At 51.7% G+C, this 27,179-nt stretch overlaps 6 non-coding genes across 6 annotated transcripts; 1 reads left to right on the top strand and 5 right to left on the bottom strand.

Annotated features, from left to right (window-relative positions):
* Positions 1-4,449: 4,449 nt before the first annotated feature.
* Positions 4,450-4,522, bottom strand: trnai-aau (transfer RNA isoleucine (anticodon AAU)). The gene has a single exon. It is a non-coding gene; the product is annotated as a tRNA-Ile (tRNA).
* Positions 4,523-10,125: 5,603 nt separating this feature from the next.
* On the top strand, positions 10,126-10,198 carry trnat-agu (transfer RNA threonine (anticodon AGU)). Its single transcript has one exon. It is a non-coding gene; the product is annotated as a tRNA-Thr (tRNA).
* A 4,232-nt stretch (positions 10,199-14,430) lies between these two features.
* On the bottom strand, positions 14,431-14,503 carry trnat-agu (transfer RNA threonine (anticodon AGU)). Its single transcript has one exon. It is a non-coding gene; the product is annotated as a tRNA-Thr (tRNA).
* Positions 14,504-18,984: 4,481 nt separating this feature from the next.
* On the bottom strand, positions 18,985-19,057 carry trnat-cgu (transfer RNA threonine (anticodon CGU)). The gene has a single exon. It is a non-coding gene; the product is annotated as a tRNA-Thr (tRNA).
* Positions 19,058-25,818: 6,761 nt separating this feature from the next.
* On the bottom strand, positions 25,819-25,890 carry trnat-agu (transfer RNA threonine (anticodon AGU)). The gene has a single exon. It is a non-coding gene; the product is annotated as a tRNA-Thr (tRNA).
* Positions 25,891-26,579: 689 nt separating this feature from the next.
* Positions 26,580-26,652, bottom strand: trnat-agu (transfer RNA threonine (anticodon AGU)). The gene has a single exon. It is a non-coding gene; the product is annotated as a tRNA-Thr (tRNA).
* Positions 26,653-27,179: the final 527 nt, after the last annotated feature.

Genomic DNA, 27,179 nt, shown 5'->3' with positions numbered 1-27,179 from the left:
CAGGGGAAGGAGCAGGAAAGTGAGGGGAAGGGAAAAGAGAGAGTGGAAGGAGTGAGAGAGAGGGGGAAGGGGAGAGAGATCGGAAAGAGAGAGAGGGAGGAGGCAGGGGAGACTCCTGCCTCCCTCTCTTCAATATTCGCCTCTCAACATCGATATATCGGGTCTTTCACGTAGTAAAACATCCCAAGGCAACTCAGTCACACTCTGCCCCAATCTCTCTGTCTCTCAATCTCTTTCTCTCTCTCTCTCTGTCTCTCTCTCTCTCTGTCTCTCTATCACTTTCTCTCTGTCGCTCACTGTCTCTCGAGCCGGAAGGGGTTAGCGAGGGGGAAGGGGAAAGTCAGAAGGGAAAGGAGAGAGAGAGAGAGAGGGAGGAGAGAGATTGAGGAGTGAGTGGAGAGAGAGGAGCGGAGAGTGGGAAGGGGAGAAAGCGGGGAAAAGGGACAGGGAGAGGGAAGGAGTGAGTGAGAGGGGGACGGGGAGAGAGGGAGAGAGAGAGATGGAGAGAGAGAGGTGCATGTCAGTAGTTGTTATTACATCGATAATCCACTAGCTGGGGCTCTATTAGAGGAAGAGAGAGGGAACGGGAGAGTGAGGGGAAGGCGTGAGAGAGAGGGAAGTGGAGAGTGAGGGGAGGGAGTGAGAGAGAGGGAAGGGGAGAGTGAGGGGAGGGAGTGAGAGAGAGGGAAGGGGAGAGTCAGGGGAAGGAGTGAGAGAGAGGGAAGGGTGAGTAAGGAGAAGGAGTGAGAGAGAGGGAAGGGGAGAGTGAGGGGAAGGAGTGAGAGAGAGGGAAGCAAAGTGTGAGGGGAAGGAGTGAGAGAGAGAGTGAGGGGAAGGAGTGAAAGAGAGACGGGGAAGAGGAGAGTGAGGTGAAGGAGTGAGAGAGAGGGAAGGGGAGAGTGAGGGGAAGGAGTGAGAGTCAGGGAAGGGGAGAGTGAGGGGAAGGAGTGAGAGAGACGGGGAGAGTGAGGGGAAGGAGTGAGAGAGAGACGGGGAAGAGGAGAGTGAGGTGAAGGAGTGAGAGAGAGGGAAGGGGAGAGTGAGGGGAAGGAGTGAGAGAGAGGGAAGGGGAGAGTGAGGGGAAGGAATGAGAGAGAGACGGGGAAGAGGAGAGACAGAGGGAACACCAACAATAATGTATATTTATATAGCGCCTTTAACGTAGTGAGTGCATCAAACAGGAAATTAGGGGTGCATGCAATAAAGGTGTAGCAGTTATAATGGGTGACTTTAATATGCACATAGATTGGGCTAGTCAAACTGGAAGCAATACGGTGGAGGAGGATTTCCTGGAGTGCATAAGGGATGGTTTTCTAGACCAATATGTTGAGGAACCAACTAGGGGGGAGGCCATCTTAGACTGGGTGTTGTGTAATGAGAGAGGATTAATTAGCAATCTCATTGTGCGAGGCCCCTTGGGGAAGAGTGACCATAATATGGTGGAATTCTGCATTAGGATGGAGAATGAAACAGTAATTTCAGAGACCATGGTCCAGAACTTAAAGAAGGGTAACTTTGAAGGTATGAGGCGTGAATTGGCTAGGATAGATTGGCGAATGATACTTAGGGGGTTGACTGTGGATGGGCAATGGCAGACATTTAGAGACCGCATGGATGAAGTACAACAATTGTACATTCCTGTCTGGCGTAAAAATAAAAAGGGGAAGGTGGCTCAACCGTGGCTATCTAGGGAAATCAGGGATAGTATTAAAGCCAAGGAAGTGGCATACAAATTGGCCAGAAATAGCAGCGAACCTGGGGACTGGGAGAAATTTAGAACTCAGCAGAGGAGGACAAAGGGTTTGATTAGGACAGGGAAAATGGAGTACGAGAAGAAGCTTGCAGGGAACATTAAGGCGGATTGCAAAAGTTTCTATAGATATGTAAAGAGAAAAAGGTTGGTGAAGACAAACGTAGGTCCCCTGCAGTCAGAATCAGGGGAAGTCATAACGGGGAACAAAGAAATGGCGGATCAATTGAACAAGTACTTTGGTTCGGTATTCACTAAGGAGGATACAAACAACCTTCCGGATATAAAAGGGGTCAGAGGGTCTAGTAAGGAAGAGGAACTGAGGGAAATCTTTATTAGTCGGGAAATTGTGTTGGGGAAATTGATGGGATTGAAGGCAGATAAATCCCCAGGGCCTGATGGCCTGCATCCTAGAGTACTTAAGGAGGTGGCCTTGGAAATAGCGGATGCGTTGACAGTCATTTTCCAACATTCCATTGACTCTGGATCAGTTCCTATGGAGTGGAGGGTAGCCAATGTAACCCCACTTTTTAAAAAAGGAGGGAGAGAGAAAACAGGGAATTATAGACCGGTCAGCCTGACCTCAGTAGTGGGTAAAATGATGGAATCAATTATTAAGGATGTCATAGCAGTGCATCTGGAAAATGGTGACATAATAGTTCCAAGTCAGCATGGATTTGTGAAAGGGAAATCATGCTTGACAAATCTTCTGGAATTTTTTGAGGATGTTTCCAGTAAAGTGGACAAAGGAGAACCAGTTGATGTGGTATATTTGGACTTTCAGAAGGCTTTCGACAAGGTCCCACACAAGAGATTAATGTGCAAAGTTAAAGCACATGGGATTGGGGGTAGTGTGCTGACGTGGATTGAGAACTGGTTGTCAGACAGGAAGCAAAGAGTAGGAGTAAACGGGTACTTTTCAGAATGGCAGGCAGTGACTAGTGGAGTACCGCAAGGTTCTGTGCTGGGGCCCCAGCTGTTTACATTGTACATTAATGATTTAGACGAGGGGATTAAATGCAGTATCTCCAAATTTGCGGATGATACTAAGTTGGGTGGCAGTGTGAGCTGCGAGGAGGATGCTATTAGGCTGCAGAGTGACTTGGATAGGTTAGGTGAGTGGGCAAATGCATGGCAGATGAAGTATAATGTGGATAAATGTGAGGTTATCCACTTTGGTGGTAAAAACAGAGAGACAGACTATTATCTGAATGGTGACAGATTAGGAAAAGGGAAGGTGCAACGAGACCTGGGTGTCATGGTACATCAGTCATTGAAGGTTGGCATGCAGGTACAGCAGGCGGTTAAGAAAGCAAATGGCATGTTGGCCTTCATAGCGAGGGGATTTGAATACAGGGGCAGGGAGGTGTTGCTACAGTTGTACAGGGCCTTGGTGAGGCCACACCTGGAGTATTGTGTACAGTTTTGGTCTCCTAACTTGAGGAAGGACATTCTTGCTATTGAGGGAGTGCAGCGAAGGTTCACCAGACTGATTCCCGGGATGGCGGGACTGACCTATCAAGAAAGATTGGATCAATTGGGCTTGTATTCACTGGAGTTCAGAAGAATGAGAGGGGACCTCATAGAAACGTTTAAAATTCTGACGGGTTTAGACAGGTTAGATGCAGAAAGAATGTTCCCAATGTTGGGGAAGTCCAGAACCAGGGGTCACAGTCTGAGGATAAGGGGTAAGCCATTTAGGACCGAGATGAGGAGAAACTTCTTCACCCAGAGAGTGGTGAACCTGTGAAATTCTCTACCACAGAAAGTAGTTGAGGCCAATTCACTAAATATATTCAAAAGGGAGTTAGATGAAGTCCTTACTACTCGGGGGATCAAGGGTTATGGCGAGAAAGCAGGAAGGGGGTACTGAAGTTTCATGTTCAGCCATGAACTCATTGAATGGCGGTGCAGGCTAGAAGGGCTGAATGGCCTGCTTCTGCACCTATTTTCTATGTTTCTATGTTTCTAAACGTCCCAAGGTGCTCCACAGGAGGATTATGGGATAAAAATTTGACACCGAGCCACAAAAGTAGAAATTAGCACAGGTGAAGAGGTCGGTTTTAAGGAGAGTCTTGAAGGAGGAAAGAGAGGTAGAGAGGTTTAAGGAGGGAGTTCCAGAGCTTGGGGCCCAGGCAACGCCACCGATTATAATCAGGGATGGTCAGGAGGGCAGAATTAGAGGAGTGCAGACATAAGGAACAGGAGTAGGCCATCTCGCCCCTTGAGCCTGCTCCGCCATTCAATGATTGTGGGAAGTTACAGAGATTGGGAGGGTTGTGGGGCTGGAGGAGGTTACAGAGATAGTGAGTAGTGAGGGGCCATGGAGTGATTTGTAAACAAGGATGAGAATTTTGAAATCGAGGCATTTCTTAACCAGGTGCCAATGTCGTGCAGCGAGCACAGGGGGAGATGGGTGAGCGGGACTGGGTGTGAGTTAGGACACGGGGCAGCCGAGTTTTGGATCACTTCTAGTTCATATTGGGTAGAATGTCGAAAGAAGTGTGAGAGAGGATAGTGAGTGTGTGTGGCGAGGTCAGTGCAAGGGAAATGAGTGAGAGACAGGGAAAGCAAGCAATTTGGAAGGGGAGAGAGTTGAAGAGACAATTGTCCCAGGAACAGTCTGGGAGCTGTTTAATATTTATAATTAAATTCCTTGTTAATTGACATTGAATTTAAATACTGAACTAACTTTGAGTAGGCCCCAGTGAGATTTGAACCCTCGACCCCTGGTTTATTAGACCAGTGCTCTAACCCCTGAGCTATGGAACCACCTGCTCTAAGCTTTGGGTCATTCCCCAGTTAGTGCTGTGTGTTTGAAGAATGAGGAGGGGTCAGTGAAACGCTCAGATTGTGTCTCATCCCCCAGACTCCCTCTCTCCTTTCCCTTCTGATTTTCCCCTTCCCCCTCTCTAACACCTTCCGGCTCGAGAGACAGTGAGCGACAGAGAGAAAGTGATAGAGAGACAGAGAGAGAGAATGAGTGAGATTGTGAGAGAGACAGAGAGAGAGTGAGAGATGGAGAGACAGAGAGAGAGAGTCTGAGTATGATACACAGAGAGAGACTGAGAGACAGAGAGACTGAGAGATTGGGACAGAGTGTGACTGAGTTGCCTTGGGATGTTTTACTACGTGAAAGACCCGATATATCGATGTTGAGAGGTGAATATTGAAGAGACGGAGGCAGGAGTCTGGGGGATGAGACACAATCTGAGCGTTTCACTGACCCCTCCGCATTCTTCAAACACACAGCACTAACTGGGGAATGACCCACAGCCCAGAGCAGGTGGTTCCATAGCTCAGGGGTTAGAGCACTGGTCTCGTAAACCAGTGGTTGTGGGGACAAATCTCACTGAGGCTGACTCAAAATTAGTTCAGTATTTAAATTCACTGTCAATTAACAAGGGCTTTAATTATAAATATTAAACAGTTCCCAGACTGACCCTGGAACAACAAGCACTGTCTTGTCCACATTAAAAGATTACCACATTTAGATTGTACTTGAAGTGCTGTAACCTGCAGATATACAGACCGAAAGCTCGAAAGTGGGATTAGGCTTGGTCGGTGGGTGTGGATGCAGTGGGCCAAAATGGGTTTCTGCCTTATTCCCTTCTCACTCAATCTCTCGACCTGACTCTCTGTCTGTCTCCAACATCATCATCATCATCGGCAGTCCCTGGGAATGGAGGAGAAATTGCTTCCACTTGAAAACTGAGTCCCCATTTATCCATCCTGTTTGTTGCATCCTCAAAGAATTCCAATAAATTAGTCAAACATGACTTCCCCTTCATCAATCCATGCTTTTCCCAATGGCCTGCTCCTAAAGGAGTGAGAGAGAGGGGGAAGGAATGAGAGAGAGGGGGAGAATCTGTCGGAAAGAAAATGCTTCCATTACCATAACTAAATCTGCGGGCTGTGCCATCTCCACCCCGGTGGTGGGCAATGTTAGCCGACTGAGAGCATCGGCACAGTTTTCTGTGCCTGGCCTGTGGCGGATGGTGTAGTTGTATGTGGACAACGTGAGCGCCCATCTCTGGATGCGGGCCGATGCAGTCGTATTTATCCCCTAATTTTCAGAAAGGAGAGATATAAGCAGCTTGTGGTCGATTTCCAATTCGAATTTGAGCCCGAACAGATATTGATGCATTTTCTTTACCCCGTAAACACACACTAATGCTTCTCTCTCGATCATACTGCAGGTCCTCTCGGCCTTAGACAGACTTCTGGTTGCATAAGCAACCGGTTGCAATTTCCCAAATTGATTCGCTTGTTACAATACACACCCGACCCCGTACGACGACGCATCACATGCTCGTACCAAACGTTTACATGGATCGTACAACACAAGCAATTCGTTTGAACATGACAGCTTCCTAGCTTTCTCAAAGTCATTTTCTTGGCTTTTACCCCAGACCCATTCATCTCCCTTACGCAGTGGAGGGTGCAGGGGTTCTAACAATGTGCCGAGACCCGGTAAGAAGTTACCAACATAGTTCAGGAGTCCTAGAAACGACCGCAGCTCCGTCACGTTCCGTGGTCTCGGTGCCTTCTCGATTGCCCCCGTCTTCGAATCGGTGGGCCTGATGCCGTCCGCCGCGATTCTTCTCCCCGGGAACTCCACTTCAGGCACCGGGAAAACGCACTGCGAGCATTTCAGCCTGAGCCCCACACGATTAAGCCGACTAAGGAGCTCCTCCACGTTCTGCAAATGCTCGACGGTGTCCCGACCTGTAACCAAGATGTCGTCCTGGAAGACCACGGTGCACGGGACCCACTTCAGCAAGCTTTCCGTGTTCCTCTGGAATATCGCCGTGGCTGATCGAATCCCAAACGGGCATCTGTTGTAAACGAAAAGACCTTTGTGCGTGTTGAGGCAGGTGAGGCCTTTCGAAGATTCCACCAGCTCCTGCGTCATGTAGGCCGAGGTCAAGTCCGGCTTCGTGAATGTTTTCCCCCACCGCCACCAGCGTGACAAATAGGTCGTCTGCCTTTGGTAGCGGGTATTGATCCTGCAGCAAGAAACGTTTGATAGTTACTTTGTAATCACCACAGATTCTGACGGTGCCGTCTCCCTTGAGGATTGGAACGATCGGACTGGCCCACTCATTGAATTCGATCGGCGAAATGATGTCCTCTCGTTGCAGCCTGTCCAGCTCAATGTCCACCCTCTCTCTCATCATGTAAGGTACCGCTCTCACCTTGTGATAGATTGTGGGCTTCATGGCCAATGCCAAGTACAATGAAGTCCCTGAGCATATGGTCCAAGTGTCCTTCAATTTCGCAATGTCCTGCAAAGGCGCCTTAGCTCGGTGACACAGCTTGTCACTTCCTGGCCTTCAGACCTCGTGTACGTGTAGAGCCGATACCTTGCCATCAGAACGCTTTCCTTCGGGTTCCGATGCTCCCGGACCAGTGTGCACAACTCATCGTACGACTTGTCTGTGGGTTTCGTTGGAGCGAGCAGGATTGTCATGAGGCCATATGTTGATGGCCCACAAACGGTGAGGAGGATCGCCCTTGGTTTGGCAGTGTTCGTTTCTTCTTCCAGCTCGTTGGCCACAAAGTATTGCTCAAGTCGTTCCACGAAGGTTTCCCAATCATCTCCCTCCGAAAATTTCTCCAGGATGCTCACAGTTCTCCGCATTGTTGCATTGGGGTTCGTCATCTGTACCTCGTCGCCTGTTGTTATGTCTTGAAAAAAGAGTCAGACTAGATGCTGTAACCTCAAAGTAAGTGCGACCGTAGTCCTTTAGTGCAGATCTCAGAGTGCCTCTCCAGCCTGTGAGGCCTCCTTATATACAGGTGCTCCCAAGGGATTGTGGGCTCTCTTTGGACTCCGGGGGATAAGCCCTCTGGTGGTTAGACATGGTAATTACAGGTTTACATACATAACAGAAGGAGTGAGAGAGAGGAGGAAGGGGAGAGAGTGGGGAAGGAGAGAGAGTGGGGAAGGAGTGAGAGAGAGGGGGAAGGGGAAAGAGTGGGGAAGGAGTGAGAGAGGGAGGAAGAGAGATGGAAAGGGGAGAGAGAGGGGAGTGGAAAGAGAGGGAGGAGAAGGGGAGAGAGTGGGGAAGGGGAGAGAGAGGGAGGAAGAGAGAGGGAAAGGGGAAATAGAGGGAGGGAAAGGGGAGATAGAGGGAGGGGATGGGGGGAGAGAGAGAGTGGAAGGGGGAGCGAGTGGGGAAGGTGTGAGTGAGGGAAGGGGAGAGAGGGGGAAGGAGAGAGGGTGAGGTGAGGGAAGGGGAAGGAGGGAGAGGGGAATGAGTGAGAGACGGGGAAAACGAGATAGCGGGAAAGGGAGAGAGGGGTGAAAAGATGTAGAACGGGTCGTGATGGGGAAGGGAGAGAGGGATTTGGAAGGGGAGAGAGTGTGTAAGAGAGACGAGAAGAGGAGAGAGGAAAGGGAGAGAGAAAAGTGAAGGAGTGAGAGAGAGGGGGGAAGGAGCGAGAGAGAGGGTAACGAGTGTGTAAGAGCGGGAAGGGGAGAGAGAGAGGGAGGAGAAAGGGGAGAAGGCAGAGGGTGAGAGAGGGGAATGAGTGAGAGATGGGGAAAACAAGATAAAAATGTAGAACAGTTTGTGTAGATGGGGAGGGCAGAGAAAGATTTGGAGCCTCTGCCTCCTCGGTCTGAGGCTCTGGTTCATCGTGTTCCGCCGTGGATCTGTCCTCCTCTGCAACATGATGGTTTGCAGGATTAGCAGGATTTGCAGCTCGCCTGCACATACGTTGGAGGTGTCCCATTGTTACACAGCCCTTGCAAACGTATCCTTTGAAGCGGCATGAATGGAATCGATGATCACCAAGACCACCACAACCTCTGTCGTCGAGCTACAGTACGCGGACGACGCCTGAATCTGCGCACATTCAGAGGCTGAACTCCAGGATATAGTCAATGTATTTACTGAGGCGTACGAGAGCTCGGGCCTTACACTAAACATCCGTGAGACAAAGGTCCTCCATCAACCTGTCCTCGCCGCACAGCACTGCCCCCCAGTCATCAAGGTCCACACGTGGCCCTGGACAACGTGGACCATTTCCCAAACCTCGGGAGCCTCCTATCAACAAGAGCAGACATTGACCACCAGATCCAACACCGCCTCCAGTGCACCAGTGCAGCCTTCGGCCACCTGAGGAAAAGAGTGTTTGAAGACCAGGCCCTCAAACCTACCACCCAGCTCATGGTCTACAGGGCTGTAGTAATAGCCGCCCTCCTGTATGGCTCAGAGACATGGACCATGTACAGCGGACAGCTCAAGTCGCTGGAGAAATACCACCAACGATGTCTCCGCAAGATCCTACAAGTGCTGGTAAATATTTTCTGCACCCTCTCTAACAGGCTCGATGGGCCGAATGGCAGAGACAGAGAGAGACAGAAAGAGAGAGAGAGAGACGTAAAGGGCAGAGAGAGAGACAGAGCGACTGGCAATGAGAGGGAGGGAAATAGAAAGTGAGAATGAAGGGAAAGGCAGAAGCGGAGAGATAGAGAGAAGAATAAAGGAGTGAGAAAGATTGGTGAAGGGGGCAAATAGGAGTCTGTTGTTTCTGGGTTGATTACAGAGCTGTTTAATATTTATTATTAAGACTCTTGTTAATTGACAGTGAGTTTAAATACTGAGCTAATTTTGAGTAGGCCCCACTGAGATTTAAACTCACAACCCCTGGTTTACCAAACCAGGGCTTTATCCCCTGAGCTTTGGAGCTACCTGTTTTGGCATGTGGGTCATTCCCCAGTTAGTGCTGTGTATCAATCTCTGTTTTGTTCTATCTATCTATCTGTCTATCTGTCTGTCTGTCTGTCTATCTGTCTGTCTATCTATCTGTCTGTCTGTCTGTCTGTCTGTCTATCTATCTATCTGTCTGTCTGTCTATCTATCTATCTATCTATCTATCTATCTATCTATCTATCTGTCTGTCTGTCTGTCTGTCTATCTATCTATCGATCTATCGATCTGTCTCTCAGGGGTCAAACACATCGCTGAGGGATGCATTATGGGTAAAAACCCCAACTGGTTCATTTTACCCTTCATCACATCCTGGGAATAAAGCAGGAAGTGTGAAATATCGGGTTATATACGGGTGGCTCTGAGACTGGGTGATTCATCCCTGAACAATCATAACAACACAAGAAATAGGAGCAGGAGTGAGAGAGAGAGCCAGAGACAGAGAGACTGAGAGATTGGGACAGAGTGTGACTGAGTTGCCTTGGGATGTTTTACTACGTGAAAGACCCGATATATCGATGTTGAGAGGCGAATATTGAAGAGACGGAGGCAGGAGTCTGGGGGATGAGACACAATCTGAGCGTTTCACTGACCCCTCCTCATTCTTCAAACACACAGCACTAACTGGGGAATGACCCACAGCCCAGAGTAGGTGGCTCCATAGCTCAGGGGTTAGAGCACTGGTCTAGTAAACCAGGGGTCATGGGTTCAAATCTCACTGGGGCCCACTCAAAATTGGATCATAATTTAAATTCATTGTCAATTAACAGGAGCTTTAATTATTAATATTAAACAGCTCCCAGACTGACCCTGGAACTTTTTTGTCCACGTTAAAAGATGACCACATTTAAAAAGAACTTGAAGTGCTGGAACACACAGACCTCGAGCTGGAAAGTGGGATGAGGCTGGGTTGCTCTTGGCCGATCGGCGTGGATACGATGGGCCGAATGGGATTCTGCCTCTCCCTTACTCTTTTTCCTTCTCACTCAATCTCTCAACCTGACTTTCTCTTTCTCTCTCACTCTTTGTCTCCAACATCATCAGCATCGGTGTGATATATTCACAGGGCACAGCACACACAGCTTCCTAACATGGCGCGCAGCTCTCTCGGAAGTCTTCGGAAACCCGCCGAATTCTGTTTATTATTAACTCTGCACTTGCAGTACACAATACGTCCACATCCTCAATGTGGAGCTACAAACATTACAAGCTGACAGACATTGCAAGAGGCAGTCCCTCGGAATCGAGGAAGACTTGCTTCCACTCTTAAAATGAGTTCCCCTTTATCCACCCTGTTGGTTACATCCTCAAAGAATTCCAGCAAATTAGTCAAACATGACTTCCCCTTCATAAATCCATGCTGACTCTGCCTGACCCAATTATGCTTTTCCCAATGGCCTGCTCCTGAAGGAGTGAGAGGAGAGAGGGGGGAGGGGAGAGAGGGGAAGGGGAGAGAGGGAGAAGGGGGGAGAGGGGGAAGGGGAGAGAGGGGGAAGGGGAGAGAGGGAGAAGGGGAGAGAGGGGGAAGGGGGGAGAGAGAGGGGGAAGGGGGGAGAGGGAGAAGGGGAGAGAGGGGGAAGGGGAGAGAGGGGGAAGGGGAGAGAGAGAGGGGGAAGGGGAGAGAGGGGGAAGGGGAGAGAGGGGGAAGGGGAGAGAGGGGGAAGGGGAGAGAGGGGGAAGGGGGGAGAGAGAGGGAGAAGGGGGGAGAAGTGCAGATCCATTTGCAGACCCCCGAGGCACAGGCCGCTCATCGCGACCACCAGGAGGCGAAGACCAACCGAGCAGCGGTTACAGACGGGGGTACCCAGCACCCGAAGCCGACGACCTCTTGGCGGCGACGGAAGAGGCTCCAGGTCGACCAAGCGGAGTGGGGCTCCGGCCGAAACCATCCGAATGTGTCTTCCCGACGCCAGAGGCGGGAATCCCTGGGGAGGAAGATGGCGGCAGTCGAGAGAAGCGTCCAGACCACGGGTCGAGAGAAACGTCCAGACCACGGGATGTGGCCGCAACGGAACAGAGGCATGTGTTGGCCAGCGAGGAAGGCCACTGGGTTTGGGACAAAGGTAAAGGGGGGGGCCGCTGAGAAGGCCAGGACCCCACTATGTCCCAATAAGTTGTTTGCACTGTGGAACCCATGTGAGCGTTCTTTCACGGCCAATGGTGTACTATCATATGGGGTCGGGGGTACGTTAAAACAAGCCAAAGTAGCGGGCAAACAACAACCGGTCGTATATGTATCTGACAAAGTACTTGTAGCAAGTGATGTGTTATCACATTACCGCCTGCTCACGGCGAACCGCCAGACGGAAGTGTTGCAGCTTATCCGTCGCAAAGACGTAATGCTCATCCCATCAGATTGCCCCCTGCCCTGTGGGTCAAACCCTGCAACGTGTTACAAAGAAAGGCAGGGAGGCTACACACAGTCGGTGGTGCGGGAACCTCCGTACTACGTCCCAGGATCCACGGGGGACCACACGGCCTCCCGCTACCACTGAAAGTCTCAGGGCCGTATCGGCCCATCCTGGGCTCTCCAGGCCTTAGGGTCAGCGACAATAGTCCTCAGCGGGCAGCCCAGATCACCAAGCCGAGCTCCACACGTGTCGCGGTAGACTCCCTACAGACCCCGGCTGTCCCGGGTTGCTACGCAGTCACCGGACAGAGTCGCTCAGGACCGAGCCTTCCGTCTGCTATCAGCAGAGAATGCACCATGATCGTACGGCCCCCCTCCACACCACATCAGAATAAGTGACGTGGACAATATTCAGGGCCCCCAGATGGGGCCGAGAGCACTGTGTGAGACAAAGAGGGGAATGGAGTGTGTGTGTGTGTGTGATGAAAATGGAGTGTTTGGTTGTGAAACCATGTACTGAGCAAACGCAGAAAGCGTTTGGACCAGACCAGACTGCAAACTATCGATAAGCAGGCCACCATTGTGAAAGGACCTGGCCACGTCTGTCCCATCACACCAGGCACTCGGCCGGGCAGCAACGTTCCGACCAACTCACCCAGGCCAGGAATTCAAATCAGGTGATCGACCCGGGGACACAGGGCGTCATATCGCCTCAACTTGCAAATAACTGGTACATAAGCCTTTGGAGGGGGCGGGGGGGGGAGTGATGTTATGTATGCACCTAAACCTCACCAATATGTCAGACTTGCCACTAGGGGGCACACCTGTGGGAGGCCTAAGGGTCACTTGTGCACCCTGGGACAAGCAGGTACATAAGGTGATCCACCATGCTGCTTCCCCACTCTGGGGTCTCAATAAAGAGACCAAGGTCACAATAGTTTCAGCTTACGATACGGTCCCGTGGATTTATTCTGAACATAACAGTGATGGGGAGGGCAGAGAAAAATGCTGTACCTGCATGCCAACTTTCAATGACTGATGTACCATGACACCCAGGTCTCGTTGCACCTCCTCTTTTCCTAATCTGCCGCCATTCAGATAATATTCGCCTTCATGTTTTTGCCACCAAAGTAGATAACCTCACATTTACCCACATTATACTGCATCTGCCATGCATTTGCCCACTCACCTAACCTGTCCAAGTCACCCTACACACTTTTAGTGTCCTCCCCACAGCTCACACTGCCACCCAGTTGGAGATATTACACTCAATTCCCTCATCCAAATCATTAATGTATATTGTAAATAGCTGGGGTCCCAGCACTGAGCCCTGCGGCACCCCACTAGTCACTGCCTGCCATTCTGAAAACGACCCGTTTATCCCGATTCTTTGCTTCCTGTCTGCCAACCAGTTCTCTATCCACGTCAGTACATTACCCCCAATAACATGTGCTTTAATTTTGCACACTAATCTCTTGTGTGGAACATTGTCAAAAGCCTTTTGAAAGTCCAAATACACCACATCCACTGGTTCTCCCTTGTCCACTCTACGAGTTACATCCTCAAAAAATTCGAGAATATTTGTCTGGCATGATTTCCCTTTCATAAACCCATGCTGACTTGGATCGATCCTGTCACTGCTTTCCAAATGTGCTGCTTTTTCATGTTTAATAATTGATTCCATCATTTTCCCCACTACCGATGTCAGGCTAACCGGTCTATAATTACCCGCTTTCTCTCTCCCTCCTTTTTTAAACAGCGGCATAACATTAGTTACCCTCCAGTCCATAGGAACTGATCCAGAGTCAATAGACTATTGTAAAATGATCACCAATGCATCCACTATTTTGAGGGCCACTTCCTTAAGTACTCTGGGATGCAGGCTATCAGGCCCTGGGGATTTATCAGCCTTCAATCCCATCAATTTCCCGAACACAAGTTCCCACCTAATACGGATATCCTTCAGTTCCCCCTTCTCACTGGCCCCCCCCCTGCCCCAGTCCCCTAGTACTTCCAGAAACTTATTTGTGTCTTCCTTCGTGAAGACAGAACCAAAGTATTTGTTTAACTGGTCCGCCATTTCTTTGTTCCCCATTATAAATTCACCTGAATCTGACTGCAAGAGATTGATGTTTGTCATCACTACTCTTTTTTGAAGCTTTTATGTTGCCTGCAAGCTTCCTCTCATACTCTATTTTCCCCCCTCCTGGTTGAACCCTTTGTCCTCCTCTGCTGTGTTACAAAATTCTCCCAGTCCTCAGGTTTGCTGCTTTTTCTGGCCAATTTATATGCCTCTTCCTTGGATTTAACACTATCCTTCATTTCCCTTGTGAGCCACATTCCCCAGTTTATTTTTGCTCCAGACAGGGATGTGTAATTGTTGGAGTTCATCCATGTGATCTTTAAATGTTTGCCATTGTCAATCCAACATCAACCCTTGAAGGATCACTGGCCAGTCTATTCACATCTCACACCATCAAAGTTATCTTTCCTGAACTTCAAGGCCCTCATCTCTGAATTAACTCTGTCACTCTCCATCTTAATAAAGTATTTGACCCATATTTACAATTAAAGCCCTTGCTAATTTAAATACTGAGCTAATTCGGAGTTGGCCCCAGTGAGATTTGAACCCACGACCCCTGGTTTACTAGACCAGTGCTCTAACCCCTGAGCTATGGAGCCACCTGCCCTGGGCTGTGGGTCATTCCCCAGTTAGTGCTGTGTGTTTGAAGAATGAGGAGGGGTCAGTGAAACGCTCAGATTGTGTCTCATCCCCCAGACTCCAGCCTCCGTCTCTTCAATATTCGCCTCTCAACATCGATATATCGGGTCTTTCACGTCGTAAAACATCCCAAAACAACTCAGTCACACTCTGCCTCAATCTCTCTGTCTCTCTCTCTTTCTCTCTGTCTCTCAGTCTCTCGATCTCTCTCTCTCTCTCTCTCACTGTCTCTCTCTTTCTGTGCAGAGCGGAGGAAGGGGAGAGAGGGAGAAGGGGAGAATTGTTGAGATGGGGAGGGGGAGAGTCTGATGGGAAAGGGGAGAGCGAGAGTGAGGGAAGGAGAGCAAGTCAGGAGGGAGGGGAGTGGAGACAGGTGAGGGGAGGGAGAAGGAGAGGGAAGATAGAGCGAGGAGGGGAGAAAATGAAAAGGGAGAGAGGAAGGAGTGAGCGAGAGGGGAAGGGGAGAGAGAGCAGAATGGGGATCGAGGGGGGAAGGAGAGGGAGAGAGGGGGGAAGCTGAGAGAGAGGGGGAAGAGGAGAAAGATCAGCAAGGAGAGAGCAGAAGGGGCGAGATAGGTGAAAGGATAGAGAGTGAGGGGAGAGAGGGGAAGGAGTGAGAGACAGGGAAAGAGAGATAGCGGGAGAGAGGGTAAAAAGATGCAGAACGGAATGTGATGGGGAAGGAAGAGAGAGGTTTGGAAGGGGAGAGAGAAGCCTGTTCTTCAAGGGTCGGTCTCAGAGCTGTTTAATATTTATAATTTAAGCCCTTGTTAATTGACGGTGAACTTAAATACTGAGCTCATTTTGAGTAGGCTCGAGTGAGATTTGAACTCACAACCCCTGGTTTATTTAGACCCGTGCTCTAACCCCTGAGCTATGGAGCTACTTGTTTTGAACTAGTCAGGGGAAGGAGCAAGAAAGAGATGGGAAGGGAAAAGAGAGTGTGGAAGGAGGGAGAGGGAGGGGAAGGGGAGAGAGGGGGAAGGAGGGGAAGGGGAGAGAGAGGGGGGAAGGAGTGAGAGAGAGGGGAAGGAAAGAGGACAAGGCGAGGGAGGGGGAAGGGGGGAGAGGGGAATGTGTGAGCGATGGGGAAAAAAGATGTCGAATGGGTCTTGATGGGGAATAGAGAGAGATTTGGAAAGGGACAGAGAGTCGAGAAGATCCTGTTGTTCCAGGGTCAGTCTCAGAGCTGTTTAATATTTATAATTTAAACCTCTTGTTAATTGATGGTGAATTTAAATGCTGAACTAATTTTGAGTAGGTCAGTGAGATTTGAACCCACGACCCCTGGTCTACAAGACCAGTGCTCTAACCCCTGAGCTATGGAGTCACCTGTAACACCAGCTCCTGTTTACATCTTACTATTGTTAACAAGGAGGTGGGGTCCGAATAATCATTCTCGGTGATTCATCCCTGAACATTGACAGAATCTTACAGCACACAAGGAGGGCCATTCGGCCCATCGTGTCTGTGCCGGCTCTGTGAGAGAGATTAGTGCTTGGAAGTTGTAAAAGGCGGGAGAGAGGGGAATGAGTGGGAGAGGGAATGGGAAGGAATCAGCCAGAGGGGAATGGAAGAGAGCGAGGGGAGAGAGATGGGAAGTCGAGAGAGGGAGGAGGCAGGGGAGAGAGAAAGGAAGGTTCGAGAGAGGGAGCAGGGGAGAATCTGAAAAGAAAGAGAGAGGAGGAGGGAGGGGAAGCAGAGTAGAATGGAGAAGGGAGGGTGATATTTGGAAGGGGAGAGACAGGCTTGAAGTTAATTGAGAATGAATTTAAATACTGAGCTAATTTAGAGTCAGTTCCTGGGAAATTTGAACTCAAGACCTCTGGTTTACAAGACCAGTGTTCTAACCCCTGAGCTATGGAGCCACCTGTGCCGGGAGCGACAGGGGAAGGAGCAGGAAAGAGAGGGGAAGGGAAAAGAGAGAGTGGAAGGAGAGAGAGAGAGCGGGAAGGAGTGAGAAAGAGGGGGAAGTTGAGAGAGAGAGTGGGGAAGGGGGGAATAAGGGATGGAAGGGGAGAGAGGGGAAGGGGAGAGAGAGGGAAGGGGTGAGAGAGAGAGTGGGGAAGGGGAGAGAGGAAGGAGGCAGGGCAGAGAGAAAGGAAGGGGAGAGAGAGGGGAAAGGGAGAGAGCGGAAGGGGAGAGAGAGGGAAGGAGTGAGAGAGAGAGTGGGGAAGGGGAGAGAGGAAGGAGGCAGGGCAGAGAGAAAGGAAGGGGAGAGAGAGGGGAAAGGGAGAGATGGGAAGGGGAGAGAGAGTGAAGAGATCGTAAAGTCTCTGGTTAAAGAATGGACTCAGTCGAGAATATTGCGTGGACTTTGTAGGGTTTGTCTCTGAGGGTATTTTCCCTGTGATGGGATCTCCCTGTGCAGGTACGTGAAAACGCTGGTTTGTTAAAACTCTGGAGACCACATGGCGGCTGTCTGTGACAAAACCCAGGATGTAAAGGTTCACCCGCCAGTCCCAGCAAAAGGAAGGGGGGGGCCACTGACAAAGGGGCTCAGGAACCTGAGGCACCCGTTCACGTGAAGCCAGTGACCAGATTAGAAAGCCACTCGAACGCGAAAACACTTCCCATCTCCAGTCTCAGACGGGAAGCTGAACAATGAACCCACAGCCTGGCCAGGTGAAGAGGAGCCAGTTTTTTCATTTGAAGAATGAGGAGGGGTCTGTGAAACGCTCAGATTGTGTCTCATCCCCCAGACTCCTGCCTCCGTCTCTTCAATATTCACCTCTCAACATCGATATATCGGGTCTTTCACGTAGTAAAACATCCCAAGGCAACTCAGTCACACTCTGCCTCAATCTCTCTGTCTCTCTGTCTCTCTCTTTCTCACTCCCTCTGTCTCTCTATCACTTTCTCTCTGTCGCTCACTGTCTCTCGAGCCAGAAGGGGTTCGAGAGGGGGAAGGGGAAAGTCAGAAGGGAAAGGGGAGAGAGAGAGAGAGGGAGGAGAGAGATTGAGGAGTGAGTGGAGAGAGAGGAGCGGAGAGTGGAGAAGGGGAGATAGCAGGGGAAAGGGGCAGGGAGAGGGAAGGAGAGAGTGAGAGTGGGAAGGGGAGAGAGAGAGAGAGAGAGAGAAGGAGAGAGAGAGGAGCGTGTCAGTCGTTGTTATTACATCGATAGTCCACTAGGTGGGGCTCTATTAGAGGAAGAGAGAGGGAAGGGGAGAGTGAGGGGAAGGATTGAGAGAAAGGAAAGGGGAGAGTGAGGGGAAAGATTGAGAGAAAGGGAAGGGGAGAGTGAGGGGAAGGAGTGAGAGAGAGGGAAGGGGAGAGTGAGGGGAGGGAGTGAGAGAGAGGGAAGGGGAGAGTGAGGGGAAGGAGTGAGAGAGAGACGGGGAAGAGGAGACAGCGAGGAAGAGAGGAAGGTGGGGAAAGAGAGGGAGGGGATGGAGAGAGAGAGAGTGAGTGGGTAAAGAGAGCTGAATGAGTGGAAGAGAGGGAGAGTGGGAGGGGAAGGGGAGGGGGAGACAGGGCAAAATAGAGAGTGGGGAAGGAGTGAGAGAGAGGGGGGAAGAGGAGACTAGGAGGGGCAGGGGAGAGAGAGGATGGGGAAAGAGATGTTAAGGGGAGAGAGGGGGAAGGAATGAGAGAGTGAGGGGGAGGGGAAAGAGTGGGAGCCACCTGTAACACCAACTCCTGTTTGCATCTTACTATTGTTAACAAGGAGATGGGGCCCGAATAATCATTCTCAGTGATTCATCCCTGAACATTGACAGAATCTTACAGCACACAAGGAGGGCCATTCGGCCCATCGTGTCTGTGTCGGCTGTGTGAGAGAGATTAGTGCTTGGAAGTTGTAAAAGGAGGGAGAGAGGGGAATGAGTGGGAGAGGGAATGGGAGAGAGAGGGGGAAGGAGTCAGCCAGAGGGGAATGGGAGAGAGCGGAATGGGAGAGAGTGAGAGGCGGAGGAGAGAGAGATGGGAAGTCGAGAGAGGGAGGAGGCAGGGGAGAGAGAAAGGAAGGGGAGAGAGAGGGAGCAGGGGAGAATCTGAAAAGAAAGGCAAAAGAGTGAGAGAGAGGAGGGAGGAGAGGGGAAGGGGAGAGAGAGGGAAAGGGGAGAGAGAGAGGGAAAGGGGAGAGAGGGAGGAGGCAGGGGAGAGAGAAAGGAAGGGGAGAGAGAGAGCAGGGGAGAATCTGAAAAGAAAGGCAAAAGAGGGAGAGAGAGGAGTGAGGGGAGGGAGCGGAAGGAGAGAGAGGGGAAGGGGAGAGAGAGAGGGAAAGGGGAGAGAGAGATGGAGAAAGTGAGATTGCGGGAAAGTGAGAGAGGAGTTAAAAAAAAATGTAGAACGGGTCGTGATCTGGAAAGCAGAGAGACAGGGAAAGGAGAGGAGTGAGGGGAGCCTGTAGTTCCAGGGTCAATCTCAGAGCTGTTTAATATTTATAATCAATGCCTTTGTGAATTGACGGTGAATTTAAATACTGAGCTAATTTTGAGTAGGCCTCAGTGAGATTTGAACCCACGACCCCTGGTTTACGAGACCAGTGCTCTAACCCCTGAGCTATGGAACCACCTGTTGTGGGCTGTGGGTCATTCCCCAGTTAGTGCTGTGTGTTTGAAGAATGAGGAGGGGTCAGTGAAACGCTCAGATTGTGTATCATCCCCCAGACTCCTGCCTCCGTCTCTTCAATATTCGCCTCTCAACATCGATATATCGGGTCTTTCACGGAGTAAAACATCCCAAAGCAACTCAGTCACACTCTGTCCCAATCTCTCTGTCTCTCTGTCTCTCTGTGTATCTTTCTCAGTCTCTCTCTCTCTGTCTTTCTTTCTCACTCTCTCTCTGTCTCTCTATCACTTTGTCTCTCTGTCTCTCTCTCTCTCACTCACTCACTCTCGCTCTGTTTCTCTCTCTTTCTCAGTCTCTCTCTCTGTCTCTCTATCACTTTCTCTCTGTCGCTCACTGTCTCTCGAGCCGGAAGGGGTTCGAGGGGGGAAGGGGAAAGTCAGAAGGGAAAGGAGAGAGAGAGAGAGAGGGAGGGGAGAGATTGAGGAGTGAGTGGAGAGAGAGGAGCGGAGAGTGGGAAGGGGAGAAAGCGGGGTAAAGGAACAGGGAGAGGGAAGGAGTGAGTGAGAGGGGAAGGCGATAGAGAGCGAGAGAGAGATGGAGAGAGAGAGGAGCGTGTCAGTAGTTGTTATTACATCGATAGTCCACTAGGTGGGGCTCTATTAGAGGAAGAGAGAGAGAAGGGGAGAGTGAGGGGAAGGAGTGAGAGAGAGGGAAGGGGAGAGTGAGGGAAAGGAGTGAGAGAGAGGGAAGGGGAGAGTGAGGGGAAGGAGTGAGAGAGAGGGAAGGGGAGAGTGAGAGGAAGGAGTGAGAGAGAGGGAAGGGGAGAGTGAGGGGAAGGAGTGAGAGAGAGGGAAGGGGAGAGTGAGGGGAAGGAGTGAGAGAGAGGGAAGGGGAGAGTGAGGGGAAGGAGTGAGAGAGAGGTAAGGGGAGAGTGAGGGGAAGGAATGAGAGAGAGGGAAGGGGAGAGTGAGGGTAAGGAGTGAGAGAGAGGGAAGGGGAGAGTGAGGGATAGGAGGGAGAGATAGGGAAGGGGAGAGTGAGGGGAAAGAGTGAGTGAGAGTAAAGGGGAGAGTGAGGGGAAGGAGCAAAAGAGAGGGAAGGGGAGAATGAGGGGAAGGAGTGATAGAGAGGGAAGGGGAGAGTGAGGGGAAGGAATGAGAGAGAGGGAAGGGGAGAGTATGGGGAAGGAGTGAGAGAGAGGGAAGGGGAGAGTGAGGGGAAGGAGTGAGAGAGAGACGGGGAAGAGGAGAGACAGAGGGAACACCAACAATAATGTATATTTATATAGCGCCTTTAACGTAGTGAAACGTCCCAAGCTGCTCCACAGGAGGATTATGGGATAAAAATTTGACACCGAGCCACAAAAGTAGAAATTAGCGCAGGTGAAGAGGTCGGTTTTAAGGAATGTCTTGAAGGAGGAAAGAGAGGTAGAGAGGCGGAGAGGTTTAGGGAGGGAGTTCCAGAGCTTGGGGCCCAGGCAACAGAAGGCCCGGCCACCGATGGTGGAGCGATTGTAATCAGGGATGGTCAGGAGGGCAGAATTAGAGGAGTGCAGACATCTCGGGGGGTTGTGGGGCTGGAGGAGATTACAGAGATAGGGAGGGGCGAGGGGCTGGAGGAGGTTACAGAGATAGGGAGGGGTGTAGGGGCTGGAGGAGGTTACAGAGATAGGGAGGGGTGTAAGGGCTGGAGGAGTTTACAGAGATAGGGAGGGATGTAGGGGCTGGAGGAGGTTACAGAGATAGGGAGGGGTGTAGGGGCTGGAGGAGGTTACAGAGATAGAGAGGGGTGTAGGGGCTGGAGGAGGTTACAGAGATAGGGAGGGGGTGTAGGTGCTGGAGGAGGTAATAGAGATAGGGAGGGGTGTAGGTGCTGGAGGAGGTTATAGAGATAGGGAGGGGTGTAGACGCTGGAGGAGGTAACAGAGATAGGGAGGGGTGTAGTGCTGGAGGAAGTTACAGAGATAGGGAGGGATGTAGGTGTTGGAGGAGGTTATAGAGATAGGGAGGGGTGTAGACGCTGGAGGAGGTAACAGAGATAGGGAGGGGTGTAGTGCTGGAGGAAGTTACAGAGATAGGGAGGGGTGTAGGTGTTGGAGGAGGTTATAGAGATAGGAAGGGGTGTAGACGCTGGAGGAGGTAACAGAGATAGGGAGGGGTGCAGTGCTGGAGGAAGTTACAGAGATAGGGAGGGGCGAGCGTCATGGAGGGATTTGTAAACAAGGATGAGAATTTTGAAATCGAGGCGTTGCTTAACCGGGAGCCAATGTAGGTCAGAGAGCATAGGGGGTGATGGGTGAGTGGGACTCGGTGTGAGTTTGGACACGGGGCAGTGAGCACGGGGGGTGATGGGTGAGTGGGACTGGGTGCGAGTTAGGACACGGGTCAGCGAGCACAGTGGGTGATGGGTGAGCGGGACTCGGTGTGAGTTAGGACATGGGGCAGTGAGCATAGGGGGTGATGGGTGAGCGGGACTCGGTGTGAGTTAGGACACGTGGGCAGCGAGCACAGGGGGTGATGGGTGTGCGGGACTCGGTGCGAGTTTGGACACAGGGGCAGCGAGCACAGCGGGTGATGGGTGAGCGGGACTCGGTGCGAGTTAGGACACGGGGCAGTGAGCACAAGGGGTGATGGGTGAGCGGGACTCGGTGCGAGTTCGGACATGGGGCAGTGATCACAGGGGGTGATGGGTGAGCGGGACTCGGTGCGAGTAAGGACACGGGTCAGCGAGCACAGGGGGTGATGGGTGAGTGGGACTCGGTGCGAGTTAGGACACGGGGCAGTGAGCACAAGGGGGTGATGGTTTAGTGGGACTCGGTGCGAGTTAGGACACGGGGCAGTGAGCACAAGGGGGTGATGGGTGAGCGGGACTCGGTGCGAGTTAGGACACGGGGCAGTGAGCACAAGGGGGTGATGGGTGAGCGGGACTCGGTGCGAGTTAGGACACGGGGCAGCGAGCACAGCGGGTGATGGGTGAGTGGGACTCGGTGCGAGTTAGGACACGGGGGCAGCGAGCACAAGGGGTGATGGGTGAGCGGGACTCGGTGCAAGTTAGGACACGGGGGCAGCGAGCACAAGGGGTGATGGGTGAGCGGGACTGGGTGTGAGTTAGGACACGGGGCAGCGAGCACAGCGGGTGATGGGTGAGTGGGACTCGGTGTGAGTTAGGACACGGGGCAGCGAGCACAGCGGGTGATGGGTGAGTGGGACTGGGTGTGAGTTAGGACACGGGGTCAGTGAGCACAGCGGGTGATGAGTGAGCGGGACTCGGTGTGAGTTAGGACACGGGGCAGTGAGCACAGGGGGTGATGGGTGAGTGGGACTGGGTGTGAGTTAGGACACGGGGCAGCGAGCACAGGGGGTGATGGGTGAGTGGGACTCGGTGCGAGTTAGGACACGGGGTCAGTCGAGTTTTGGATCACCTCTCGTTTGTATTGGGGTAGAATGTGGGAAGAATTGAGAGACAGAGGGAAGGGGAATGAGAGGTGGGGAGCGGAAGAGGGAGAGAGAGAGACAGGAAAAGATAGAGAGTGGGTGTGGCAAGGGAGGGGGGAGACGGGCAAAGCGAGATCGCGGGAAAGGGGGTAAAAGATGCAGAATGGGGGTCGGCAGAGAGAGATTTGGATGGAGAGAAATTGTAATAGAGACGACAACCTGTTGTTCCAGGGTCGGTATCAGAGCAGTTTAATATTTATAATTAAAGCCCTTGTTAATTGACGGTGAATTTAAATATTGAGCTAATTTTGAGTATGCCCCAGTGAGATTTGAACCCACGACCCTGATTTACTAGACCAGTGCTCTAACCCCTGAGCTATAGAACCACCTGCTGTGGGAAACGCAGGGTAAGGAGCAGGAAAGAGAGGGGAAGGGAAAAGAGAGAGTGGAAGGAGTGAGAGAGAGGGGGAAGGGGAAATAGAGGGAGAGGGAAGGGTGGCGATGGAGTGAGTGAGAGAGGATAATGGATGAGAGCGGAAGGCAGAGTAAGTGATGGAAGGGGCGAGAGGGGAAGGGGAGAGGGGAGAGAGATGGGAAGGCAAGAGAGGGAGGAGGCAAGCGAGAGAGAAAGGAAGGGGAGAGAGAGGGAGAACGGGAGACTCTGAAAAGAAAGGGAAAAGAGAGCGAGAGAGGAAGGAGGGGAGGGAGGGAAGTGGAGAGTGAAAAGGTGAGGGGAAGGGGAGAGAGGGTGGAGAGACTGGGTTGGCGAAAGAGACAGAGTGAGCGGAGAGAGGGGGTGAGAGAGTGGATAGCGGAGAGAGAGGGTGAGGCGAGGGAGGGGGAAAGGGGGAGAAGGGAATGAGTGAGAGACGGGAAAGCGATAAAAAGGTGTAGAACGAGTCGTGATGGGGAAGGTAGAGAGAGATTTGGAAAAGGAGAGAGAGTGTCAGAGACAGAAGAAGGAGGAGAGAGGAGGGGACCCTGTTGTTCCAGGGACAGTCTCAGAGCTGTTTAATATTGATAATTAAAACCCTTGTTAATTGACAGTGAATTTAAATACTGAGCTAATTTTGAGCAGGCCCCAGTGAGATTTGAACTCACGACTCCTGGTTTACGAGACCAGTGCTCCAATCCCTGAGTTATGGAGCCACCTGCACTGCGAAATACAGGGGAATGAGCAGGAAAGTGAGGGGAAGGGAAAAGAGAGAGTGGAAGGAGTGAGAGAGAGGGGGAAGGGGAGAGAGATCGGAAAGAGAGAGAGGGAGGAGGCAGGGGAGACGCCTGCCTCCCTCTCTTCAATATTCGCCTCTCAACATCGATATATCGGGTCTTTCACGTAGTAAAACATCCCAAGGCAACTCAGTCACACTCTGCCTCAATCTCTCTGTCTCTCAATCTCTTTCTCTCTCTCCCTCTGTCTCTCTCTCTCTCTGTCTCTCTATCACTTTCTCTCTGTCGCTCACTGTCTCTCGAGCCGGAAAGGGTTAGAGAGGGGGAAGGGGAAAGTCAGAAGGGAAAGGAGAGAGAGAGAGAGAGAGAGGGAGGGGAGAGATTGAGGAGTGAGTGGAGAGAGAGGAGCGGAAAGTGGGAAGGGGAGAAAGCGGGGGAAAGGAACAGGGAGAGGGAAGGAGTGAGTGAGAGTGCGAAGGGGAGATCGAGAGAGAGAGAGATGGAGAGAGAGCGGAGCGTGTCAGTAGTTGTTATTACATCGATAGTCCACTAGGTGGGGCTCTATTAGAGGAAGAGAGAGGGAAGGGGAGAGTGAGGGGAAGGAGTGAGAGAGAGGGAACGGGAGAGTGAGGGGAAGGAGTGAGAGAGAGGGAAGGGGAGAGTGAGGGGAAGGAGTGAGAGAGAGGGAAGGGGAGAATGAGGGGAAGGAGTGAGAGAGAGGGAAGGGGAGAGTGAGGGGAAGGAGTGAGAGAGAGGGAAGTGGAGAGTGAGGGGAAGGAGTGAGAGAGAGGGAAGGGGAGAGTGAGGGGAAGGAGTGAGAGAGAGACGGGGAAGAGGAGAGTGAGGTGAAGGAGTGAGGGAGAGGGAAGGGGAGAGTGAGGGGAAGGAGTGAGAGAGAGGGAAGGGGAGAGTGTGGGGAAGGAGTGAGAGAGAGACGGGGAAGAGGAGAGACAGAGGGAACAACAACAATAATGTATATTTATATAGCGCCTTTAACATCGTGAAACGTCCCAAGCTGCTCCACAGGAGGATTATGGGATAAAAATTTGACACCGAGCCACAAAAGTAGAAATTAGCGCAGGTGAAGAGGTCGGTTTTAAGGAGCGTCTTGAAGGAGGAAAGAGAGGTAGAGAGGCGGAGAGGTTTAGGGAGGGAGTTCCAGAGCTTGGGGCTCAGGCAACAGAAGGCCCGGCCACCGATGGTGGAGCGATTATAATCAGGGATAGTCAGAGGGCAGAATTAGAGGAGTGCAGACATCTCGGGGGGTTGTGGGGCCGGAGGGAATTACAGAGATAGGGAGGGATGTAGGGGCTGGAGGAGGTTAAAGAGATAGGGAGTAGTGAGGGGTCATGGAGGGATTTGTAAACAAGGATGAGAATTTTGAAATCGAGGCATTGCTTAACCGGGAGCCAATGTAGGTCAGCGAGCACAGGGGGTGATGGGTGAGCGGGACTGGGTGTGAGTTGGGACACGGGGCAGTGAGCACAGTGGGTGATGGGTGAGCAGGACTCGGTGCGAGTTAGGACACGGGGCAGCGAGCACAGGGGGTGATGGGTGAGCGGGACTCGATGCGAGTTAGGACACGGGGCAGTGAGCACAGGGGGTGATGGGTGAGCGGGACTCGGTGCGAGTTAGGACACGGGGCAGCGAGCACAGGGGGTGATGGGTGAGTGGGACTGGGTGCGAGTTAGGACACGGGGCAATGAGCACAGTGGGTGATGGGTGAGTGGGACTCGTTGCGAGTTAGGACACGGGGCAGCGAGCACAGCGGGTGATGGGTGAGTGGGACTCGGTTCGAGTTAGGACACGGGGTCAGCCGAGTTTTGGATCACCTCTAGTTTATATTGGGTAGAATGTGGGAAGAATTGAGAGACAGGGGGAAGGGGAGTGAGAGGTGGGGAGCGGAAGGGGGAGAGAGAGAGACAGGAAAGGATAGAGAGTGGGTGTGGCAAGGGAGGGGGGAGACGGGCAAAGCGAGATCGCGGGAAAGGGGGTAAAAGATGCAGAATGGGGGTTGGCAGAGAGAGATTTGGATGGAGAGAAAGTGTAATAGAGACGACAGCCTGTTGTTCCAGGGTCGGTATCAGAGCAGTTTAATATTTATAATTAAAGCCCTTGTTAATTGACGGTGAATTTAAACATTGAGCTAATTTTGAGTAAGCCCCAGTGAGATTTGAACCCACGACCCTGGTTTACTAGACCAGTGCTCTAATCCCTGAGCTATGGAACCACCTGCTTTGGGAAATGCAGTGTAAGGAGCAGGAAAGAGAGGGGAAGGGAAAAGAGAGAGTGGAAGGAGTGAGAGAGAGGGGGAAGGGGAAATAGAGGGAGAGGGAAGGGTGGGGATGGAGTGAGTGAGAGAGGATAATGGATGAGAGCGGAAGGGGAGAGTAAGTGATGGAAGGGGAGAGAGGGGAAGGGGAGAGGGGGGAAGGAGAGAGGTGGGAAGGCAAGAGAGGGAGGAGGCAAGGGAGAGAGAAAGGAAGGGGAGAGAGAGGGAGAATGGGGGACTCTGAAAAGAAAGGGAAAAGAGAGGAAGGAGGGGAGGGAGGGAGGTGGAGAGTGAAAAGGCGAGGGGAAGGGGAGAGAGGGTGGAGAGACTGGGTTGGCGAAAGAGACAGAGTGAGCGGAGAGAGAGGGTGAGAGAGTGGATAGCGGAGAGAGAGGGTGAGGCGAGGGAGGGGGAAAGGGGGAGAAGGGAATGAGTGAGAGACGGGAAAGCGATAAAAAGGTGTAGAACGGGTCGTGATGGGGAAGGGAAAGAGAGATTTGGAAAGGGAGAGAGAGTGTCAGAGACACAAGAAGGAAGAGAGAGGTGGGGACCCTGTTGTTCCAGGGACAGTCTCAGAGCTGTTTAATATTTATAATTAAAGCCCTTGTTAATTGACAGTGAATTTAAATACTGAGCTAATTTTGAATAGGCCCCAGTGAGATTTGAACTCACGACCCCTGGTTTACTAGACCAGTGCTCTAACCCCTGAGCTATGGAGCCACCTGCAATGGGAAATACAGGGGAAGGAGCAGGAAAGTGAGGGGAAGGGAAAAGAGAGAGTGGAAGGAGTGAGAGAGAGGGGGAAGGGGAGAGAGATCGGAAAGAGAGAGAGGGAGGAGGCAGGGGAGACGCCTGCCTCCGTCTTTTCAATATTCGCCTCTCAACATCGATATATCGGGTCTTTCACGTAGTAAAACATCCCAAGGCAACTCAGTCACACTCTGCCCCAATCTCTCTGTCTCTCAATCTCTTTCTCTCTCTCCCTCTGTCTCTCTCTCTCTCTGTCTCTCTATCACTTTCTCTCTGTCGCTCACTGTCTCTCGAGCCGGAAGGGGTTAGAGAGGGGGAAGGGGAAAGTCAGAAGGGAAGGGAGAGAGAGAGAGAGAGAGAGGAGGAGAGAGATTGAGGATTGAGTGGAGAGAGAGGAGCGGAGAGTGGGAAGGGGAGAAAGCGGGGGAAAGGGACAGCGTGAGGGAAGGAGTGAGTTTGAGGGGGACGGGGAGAGAGGGAGAGAGAGAGATGGAGAG

The sequence above is a fragment of the Pristiophorus japonicus genome, unplaced genomic scaffold, assembly GCF_044704955.1.
Source record: "Pristiophorus japonicus isolate sPriJap1 unplaced genomic scaffold, sPriJap1.hap1 HAP1_SCAFFOLD_594, whole genome shotgun sequence".
Classification (NCBI taxonomy): Eukaryota; Metazoa; Chordata; class Chondrichthyes; family Pristiophoridae; genus Pristiophorus; species Pristiophorus japonicus.
Note: the sequence above shows the minus strand (reverse complement) of the source record. Positions and strands in the feature narration are given on the sequence as shown.